This window comes from Lathyrus oleraceus, chromosome 6, assembly GCF_024323335.1.
Source record: "Lathyrus oleraceus cultivar Zhongwan6 chromosome 6, CAAS_Psat_ZW6_1.0, whole genome shotgun sequence".
Lineage (NCBI taxonomy): Eukaryota > Viridiplantae > Streptophyta > Magnoliopsida > Fabales > Fabaceae > Lathyrus > Lathyrus oleraceus.
The window spans coordinates 108,324,662-108,334,489 of record NC_066584.1 but is presented as its reverse complement, the minus strand read 5'-3'; positions in this window follow the sequence as shown (position 1 = coordinate 108,334,489).

Sequence of the window (9,828 nt, the reverse complement as noted above, 5' to 3'; positions counted from 1 at the left end):
GAACGAGATTAAGAGTAGAGAAAATCCTAATAGCGTTCACATCCACAAACTTGTCGATGTTGGGGAATAATACTAGCCCATAGATGAGAAGTACAAATATGGCCTCAAAGGCGTCCTCACTCATGGCCTTCCCATTCATAGTAGCTTGAGCAATGAGGAACTCAGAAGGGAGACCTTGAATTCCACCTTTGGTAGTCATATAAGCACCAACCAGAGATTCATCTATGTGCAACATGTCTGCTATCTCTTGTGAAGTAGGAATACTCTCCAAGCCACTGAACGGCAACTGATCCAGAATAGGTATACCCATAAGATAAGCATACTCCTCAAGGGTAGGCAAAAGCTGGAAATCCGGAAACGTGAAGCAACGGTACAAGGGATCATAAAACTGCACCAATACACTCATGAATCCTTCATCCACCTGAGTGGTCAGAAGAGGAAGAAGCTTCCCGAAACGAGCCTTGAAACCCAAGGGATCTAATACATAAGATGTCAAATTCCTTAACTCTTTCAAGTCTGGTTGTCGAAAACTGTACTTCTTTGTATTCCTTCTTTGTCTTTCCATATCTGATAATTTTGCAAATAAACCCCCTTAAGTTCCTTGAAAATTTTCTTATTATTTTGATGATATGAATGCAAATGGGTGCATGAATGCATGAATGCAACAATCACACTCAAGGATCAAGCAAATCACACCAAACAAAGGTCATGGGATGGATCATGGCATCTTTAATATCAACCATCCATTTTGGCGGATTATGGTTTACACCTTATCAACACCCAAGATCCATTGATATTAAGGACACCTGAACGGATCAACCATGAATCAAGGGTTTGTTGTAAGTCACGAGCATGGAGTTTAGGTTAAGAACCACCCAAAAGGGAGTGTACTAAGGTTTAAACCTGCCAAACATGTTCTACAAGAGGTTCCCATAGTCATCATCCCATCTTTTGGATATTATCGGAGAAACGACTACTCGTATTCCAAAAATATTCTCAAGAGAGACTCTTATGAGTGTAGTATCGCGTAACAATCGTATCAAATCTTACACTTGAACGACCTTCGCACTACATCCTAAGCATAGATCAAGATGGGTTTGGTAAACTAAGGTCCTTGGCTTCTAAGGTCTATATTGGAAAAGTAATGTCTAACCACAACTTACTTGTGTGACATTATTGATCCCAACATAACCTCCACCAAGTGAATGGACTTGCAAGTCAACTTGCTAAGGAATAACTCCACACAAGTCAACAAGACTACGCCATTCTCCTATCCTAAGTGCACTCGAGTCCGGGTATAGAAATCATCTCACAAAGATCACCAAGCATACAAGGAATTAATATTCAAGCAATTCAATCATTACATACAATACAGTAATCCCAAATTGCACAAAAATATGTCACAAAACAAATACAATACAACAAGCATGAAAAGTTGGCAAAACCCATTAAGCAATAAGTCCCCAGCAGAGTCGCCATTTTTCTGTAGCGGGGTATTCGTTACCATTAGAGATATTGACTAAATCCAAGGTAAATCATACAAGTTGAGTCGCCACCGCACTTCTATTTATCCAAAGGAATGGTTAGAAAGCGAACAAAAACCTAAAAGTTTTATTGAATCAAAAACTAGTAAAAATGTCAGAGATCTGGGTAAGGGGGTTGGTTATGCAATGGGAAGGTATTAGGCACCCAAAGCATCCTAGGTACTCCTAGGGAGCCCTTTTCACATTTGTTGTAAGGTTGTTGTTTTTTTTTGTGAAAATTTATTTGTGCAAACATGATTGAAGGGATGAGAAAAGAATATACAAATTTATTTACATTTTGTGTTTGAATGGATGAACCCATTGCCTACGTACCATCTTAAAAAAGATTAGGATCAAAACCTCGTAGTTCGGGGTAAAAAAATTCAAAAAAAGTTGGTGAATTGATTGGTCCAAAAACCTTAAGGTCTTTTGTTATCAAAGGGAGAAAACTCAACCTAAAACCACAAATCCACCATGTGAGGATAGCTTCAACATGCTAGTGAGGGGTTAACCCTATAATAAGCATGGAAGACTCATTGTCCATCACTAAGGATAGGGGTGAGTATTATATCTACCTCAAGGATAACTCAAACCTAATAGCTAATGGTTATAAAAAAAGGGTTTGATTAAGAAGGTGGCCATTGAAACCACAAAAAGTATTTGAATGGGTTATATTTACCAATTAAAAGTATTTACAAAAATATGGTTAAAGTGGATTAAAAGGTTCAATTCAGAATAAGTGTTATGAAAAATAAGTTTTGAAAATCAAAAGCATAAGGCTTAGGTTTCTAATGTTGAAAACAAAAGTTATTGTTTGCACAAAAAGTTTTGGCTTGGGTTAGAATGGGGAAAAAAAAGAAGGGTTAAATTCCTAAACATACAAGAGATAAGGGAAAAGAAAATAAAACCACATTAGGAGTTCCCCTCTTGAGATCATATTGATGATCCAAGTAGCTCCCGTCCTTTGGAATAAGCAGTCACAAACAAATATCTCAAGCCATTAAGCACAGGTAATCGGAATAAACCTCCAGGGGGTATCCCACAAATAAAGTGGAACACCAGGCCATCTCTGCAAGAGTCATGTGAGCCCTCACAAAAAAAAACTCAACAAACAGGTTAGAGAAAAAAAATAGGGTAATCAAGGGTTGCCCCCAAATCAAAATGTAACCACATGGATCATGCCATTAAAATTCACAAAAAAGCTCACAAAAAGCAACCAAGGGCAGGAGGCCTAAACCTCTTGTCAAACACATACATTAAAAGGGTATCAAAAAATTTCAGGTTGAAAGTATAAAGTAGTGGAAATAGGGCATACCTGATTGGGGAGGATCGATTGAAATTGAGTTGCACCCGTGAGGTTTGTAGAGCAATTTGAGGGTTTATCTGAGGCTAAAAAATGATGTGTTCCCAGGGTGCAAACTTGATTGTAAGCAGTGTATTTTGAATCTTAAAGCATGTGATAAGCTGAGACTTGGTATTCAACGACTGGTGGATCCAGGATACATCTAAGTAGAACAAGTTTCAACTAATGAAGAGGTCGTTATCTTGGAGATTTCATATTACGAAGCCCAGATATAAGTATCGGTAAACCCGGTAACTCCCTTGGTAATCTGTGTGTCATCACCTTTCCCCTATGAAAGCACAAAGGTTATTGCTTGGAATTATGATTCCACGGTGTAAGACCCTAATTTTGTCTCTAAGATCCCTCATGGTATCATAACATTTCATTTGCATAGCCTCAAGGATCATTGAGCATCTTGGTCCCTTGCCTTTGGGTGGGACTCCTTGTGAGTGGTTTGAGATCACCAAGCATGTTTGAATTGTATATCATTGCTTTTCTCATTTTTTGTTTACTAACTAAAAGCACAAAAATATGTCACTAACATCTTCTGTTTGTAGTTTGAGCAATCACAAGGTCAAAAGCCTCTAGGAGATCTTTGGTACAAAGACATGGTCAAGAAGAGGTGAAAGCAAGCATGGTAATGGTTCCCAAATCTCTCATCCATCAAATATTCCTCCCTAGCATCTCAATTCATCATTTTGATCAAAGAAAGTCAAAGGGTTTGAGGCCTTGTTCTTCAAAGAAACCCTAATCCATCTATGCACCACAATGCCTTGCTCATGAAGCAACCTCAGCCCATGGTCAAATACAATCAAGGGAAGTTCTTTAATTATTCATTTCATGCATATTTGAACTTATTTGAGTATCCTAGATCATCAATTCATCAAGGTATGAGTTGTGGACTTGAAAAGTTGATCAGTCAATTCATCTGACTATTTTGAAATGCACTGAGACCTAACTTTTTATGTGTTGGTCAAATGGATATGGTTCCAAAAGAAAAAATGTTCTTAAGGACAATATGAAAAATTTTCATGTTCATAAAAATTTGGTTTGAAGCTTGCAAGACCATCTGCCATTTCAATACATTATAGGTCATTTTGACTGAAACCCTAATTTTCGGTCAACTTCCCAAGGACATAACTCATTCATTTTTTATGATTTTGAAGTGGGAAAAAATGAATTGGAAAGTTTAAGATGTCTAATTAAAATGTTATGTTGAACAAAATTTCAAAATCTCAAAGGAAATACATGTGATAATGCAAGACATTATAGGTCCTTTTGGGTCAAAGGTATTAAAAGTCAAAAAAGTCCAACTTCAAGTGCCCATAACTTCTTCATCAAAAATCCAAATGATGCAAAATTGAAGTCCATTTTGATTTTCTTGAAAGGATATACAACTTTGATGTTGGAGATTGTTTCATTTGAAGCTTGCATCACCAAAACAGAAGGGCTTGAAATTTGGCCAATTTTAGAAACCTTGCCTTGACATGTTTTGCACATCACACTTTAAACTCAAATTTCATAAATTTCCACATTCCAAATGGATTTTTGACCAACATAACATTTGTTCCTCATACAAAGACCTTTCCAACCATTACCCATATGCATATGCTTGGATGTTCTAAATGGTATTTTCGAAAAGGTGAATGATTAGGTTCAATTGTGGAATTCATGTTAAAATCTTGTTGCACAAGCCAATTCAGAGCAAATTACACGTCCAAACCCTTGGCATTTGAACTCAGCTTACATTTGGCATTGCTTTTGGGCCTTGGGCATGATCATGCAAGCCCATGCAAGTGGTATCCAAATTCATGCACACGGATCATCCCACACCTTCCTTGCCACTTTCTCTATAAATAGAGACTTCATTCCCTCCATTTGGGAGGCCAATTTCAACCTGAAGTGCTGCAGAATTCATTCCCTAACCATCACTAAGGAAGCAAGTTTCATTTCTCTTAAAATTTTCAGATCTTGAATTCAGCTTCATCTGGTTGTATTCTTAGATCTAGTGCTTCTAGACCTTCACCATACACTTCATTGAACTTCTGTTTTGATAAAGCAAGCAAGGTTTCAAGCTCAAATCACCAGAACTCAAGCTTACACTCCAACTGGTATTTTCTTCGATTCTCCTAATCCTTTGACCTATTGGCTGTGGTTTTGTGTTGGCTGAAGTCCTCTCAATGGAGGCATCATGTTTATGCTTTTAATTTTTGCAATTCATTGAGTTCATGATGAACACCATATTTTTCAACTTCTGATTTCTCAAATCATAGAGATCTAGAATGAAAATGGATGGTATAGGGATGATGTACATCATCCCAGCTTTCTATTGATATATAGATCGTACGTTTTGGTTCCCTTTTGAGTTTCTGCATTTTGACCGGAATCTGGAAGCTCACCGGAGAAGACGGTGGCTCCGGTGGCTTCATCATCTCGAATTTAAATCTGGACCGTGTGATGATGTTTCCAGATTCGATCCCAGGCGTCCATTGTTATGACTTTTAATTCTTTCTCATGTGCATGCATTGACTTGGATCCATGGTAGGCGCGCGCTTCGTGGCCTCTTGATTTGCCAGCTCAATTAATGAGCTTAGATCAGACGGTCCACGCTTTTTACAATTTCTATTTTCTGTTTTATTTTCCTTTTATTTTCTTTAATTCCAATTATTTTCAAAAATTAATATCTCTTTCATTTTTTATCCAAAAATTATGGGACCAATTGCATTATTTCCCAAATAATTTCTAGTTTCTATTTCTGATTTTTAATATTTTTTATTTTGCCATTTGATATTTTTTGTGAATTTTCTCTTTTCTGGTTATTTTTAATTCATTTTAAATAGTTTTTGATATTCAAAAAATACAAAAATATTTTCCTAACCTATTTGAATGATGATGGATCTATGAAAAATATTCTCATCAATTTTTGAATTGATTTGAGATTTATTTGAGATTTTAGTTTAATTAGGTTATTTTTATTCATTTTTAATTGATTAAAAATAGTTTCTGACTTTTAAAAATGCTGAAATTTTTTGTCAAACTTTGTTTGACCTTGTTGAACATAGGATAAATCACTTGGACCCTTCAAGGTTGATTTGGAGTGATTTTGAAGTTTGACCTTTCCATTTATTTTAATTCAAGTTTATTTTTAATATTAAAAAATGCCAAAAAATATTTTATTCTTTTCTTGACTCCCAATCTTTATCTCACTTCTGTTTTTGATTGTTTGACCTTGACTTTCAATGTTATTGGTCAACATATGAGGATTAGTACATGAGGTTTCATTTAATGCACTTTAATTTTGCCATTTCCATTCTCCATTATTCATCTTCTTCTTTTTCTTCTTTTTTTTCCTTTTGATCAATGAGTTGAAGGTTGATAAGTTAGCATTGATTAGAGGGATTTAACCTTCCTTGATTCAAATCTAATTCATCTTGATCAACTGATCAAGTGAATGACTTTGCATTAAGGATAGGTTGTCTTTTAAATCATGCAAAAGGCTTAAACCAATACAAGATCAATTCTCTTCTCCTTTTTGGCATGGCAAGTTGTTGGGACTTGGTTCACTAATCAAGACTCCTAACTTGTGTTTGTTGCCTACATTATTATTGACCGGCCTCAGATAGTTGTGACTTCTACATAAGTCCAATTACGATTGCTTAACATAGCGCTAAATTTGCCTTATGGCACACTAACTCCTAACACTAACCATTAACAATTAACATTTACTTTATGCAATTTACTCTTATGCAATTTACTATTCTTGCACATATTATTCATTTGATTTTCCTTTTGCTCACTTGAGCACATGTTTATGTTAATGCCATTTGCCTTTTGATCACTTGAGCACATAATTGTGTATATATTATTTTGCTTGTGTTTTTGTTTTGATTGTTGTGGACCAAATGCAAAGAAATGGACTTAGTTTCTAGGACTTTCCCTATGCAAAGAAATGGAGAATTGGACTTAGATTTTAGGACCCTTCCTTATGCAAAATGGGAGTAAAAGGATCTTAATGGTGAAGATGGATTATAAGCACCAAATCTCTAAACTCACTCTTGTCCATTCTTGTTTTATTTCATGGAACTTTTGATGTGTGTGCTTTTGGTGCTAGGAGTTTCCATTTGAGCTTAATTGAAGGACCATTGCCATGTTCATCCAAGTGGAAGATACAAGATACATTGAGGATCTCTTATGAGACTTGTTTGATTGCTTACGCTTTGTGCTTGCTTATTCCAAAGGATGGGAGCTACTTGGATCATCAATATGATCTCAAGAGAGGAACTCCTAGTGTGGTTTCATTTCTTATCCCTCACCTTTTGTTTTGTTTAGGACTTAGCCCTTCTTCTTCTTCTCTCCACTCTAACCCAAGCCAAAACTTTTGTGCAAACATTTAACTATTGTTTTCCAACATTAGAAACCTAAGCCTTATGCTTTTGATTTTCAAACTTTCTTTTCACAATACTTATTTTGAATTGAACCTTTAAGTCAACTTTGACCACTTTTGTATATACTTCTAATTGGTAAATATAACCCATTAAAATTTCTTTTTGTGGTTCCAATGGCCACCTTCTTAATCAAATTTTCCATAACCTTTAGCTATTAGGTTTGAGTTATCCTTGTGGTAGATGTAATACTCACCTATATCCTTAGTGATGGACAATAAGTCTTCCATGCTTATTATAGGGTTAACCCCTCAGTAGCATGTTGAAGTTATCCTCACATGGTGGATTTGTGGTCTGGTTGAGTTTTCTCCCTTTGATAACAAAAGACCTTAAGGCTTTTGGACCAATCAATTCACCAACTTGTTTCGAGATTTTTTACCCCGAACTACGAGGTTTTGATCCTAATCTTTTTACAAGATGGTACGTAGGCAATGGGTTTATCCATCCAAACACAAAATGTAAATAAACTTGTACATTCTCTTCTCATCTCTTCAATCATGTTTGCACAAACAAATTTTTCACAAGACAACAACCTTTGCAACAAGTATGAAAAGGCCTCCCTAGGAGTACCTAGGATGTTTTGGGTGCCTAACACCTTCCCATTGCATAACCAACCCCCTTACCCAGATCTCTGTTTCTTTTACTAGTTTTGTTAAAACTATTAGGTTTTTGTTCGCTTTCTAACCATTCATTTGGATAAATAGAAGTGCGGTGGTGACTCGACTTGTATGGTTTACCTTGGATTTAGTCAATATCTCTAATGGTAACGAATACCCCGCTACAGAAAAGTGGCGACTCTGCTGGGGATCTACCTAGTGGGTTTTGCCAACTTTTCATGCTTGTTATATTGTATTGTTTTGTGACATATTTTTATGCAATTTGGGATTACTGTATTGTATGTAATGATTGATTTGCTTGATATTAATTCCTTGTATGCTTGGCGATCTTTGTGAGATGAGTTCTATACCCGAACTCGAGTGCACTTAGGATAGGAGAATGGCGTAGTCTTGTTGACTTGTGTGGAGTTATTCCTTAGAAAGTTGACTTGCAAGTCCATTCACTTGGTGAAGGTCATGTTGGGATCGATAATGTCACACAAGTAAGTTGTGGTTAGACATTACTCTTTCTAATATAGACCTTAGAAGCCAAGGACCTTAGTTTACCAAGTCCATCTTGGCCTATTTTTTAGGATGTAGTGCGAAAATCGTTCAAATGTAAGATTTGATACGATTGTTGCGCGATGCTACACTCATAAGAGTCTCTCTTGAGAATATTTTTGGAATACGAGTAGTCGTTTCTCCGATAATATCCGAAAGATGGGATGATGACTATGGGAACCTCTTGTAGAACATGTTTGGTAGGTTTAAACCCTAGTACATTCCCTTTGGGTGGTTCTTAACCTAAACCCCATGCTCGTGACTTGCAACAAACCCTTGATTCATGGTTGATCTGTTCATATATCCTTAATATCAATGGAACTTGGGTGTTGATAAGGTGTAAACCATAATCCACCAAAATGGATGATTGATATTAAGGATAATATGATCCATCCCATGACCTTTCTTTGGTGTGCCTTGCTTGATCCTTGAGTGTGATTGTTGCATTCATGCATTCATGCACCCATTTGCATCCATATCATCAATAATGAAGAAAATTTTCAAGGAACTTAAGGGGTTTATTTGCAAAATTTTCAGACATGGAAAGACAAAGAAGGAATACGAAGAAGTACAGTTTCAGACAACCAAATTTGAAAGAGTTAAGGAATCTTACATCTTATGTACTAGATCCCTTGGGAAGCTTCTTCCTCTTCTGACTACTCAAGTGGATGAAGGATTGATGAGTGTATTGGTACAGTTTTATGATCCCTTGTACCGTTGCTTCACGTTTCCGGACTTTCAGCTTTTGCCTACCCTTGAGGAGTATGCTTATCTTGTGGGTATACCTATCCTGGATCAGTTGCCGTTCAGTGGCTTGGAGAGTATTCCTACTTCTCAAGAGATAGCTGACATGTTGCACATAAATGAATCTCTGGTTGGTGCTCATATGACTACCAAAGGTGGAATTCAAGGTCTCCCTTCTGAGTTCCTTATTGCTCAAGCTACTGTTTATGGGAAGGCCATGAGTGAGGATGCCTTTGAGGCCATATTTGTACTTCTCATTTATGGATTGGTATTGTTCCCCAACATCGACAAGTTTGTGGATGTGAACGCTATTAGGATTTTCTCTACTCTTAATCTCGTTCCGACTCTGTTGGGTGATGCCTATTTCTCTTTGCATATGAGGAATGCAAAGGGTGGTGGTGCCATTGTGTGCTGTTTGCCTCTGTTGTATAAGTGGTTTATTTCTCACTTACCTCAGACGGTCGCTTTCAAGGAGAACAAGGGATGTCTACGGTGGTCCATGAGACTTATGTCTCTCACTAATGATGATATCTTTTGGTATAACCGTGTGTATGATGGTGTGCAGATTATCGACTCTTGTGGTGAATTCTCCAATGTACCTCTTCTTGGTACATGTGGTG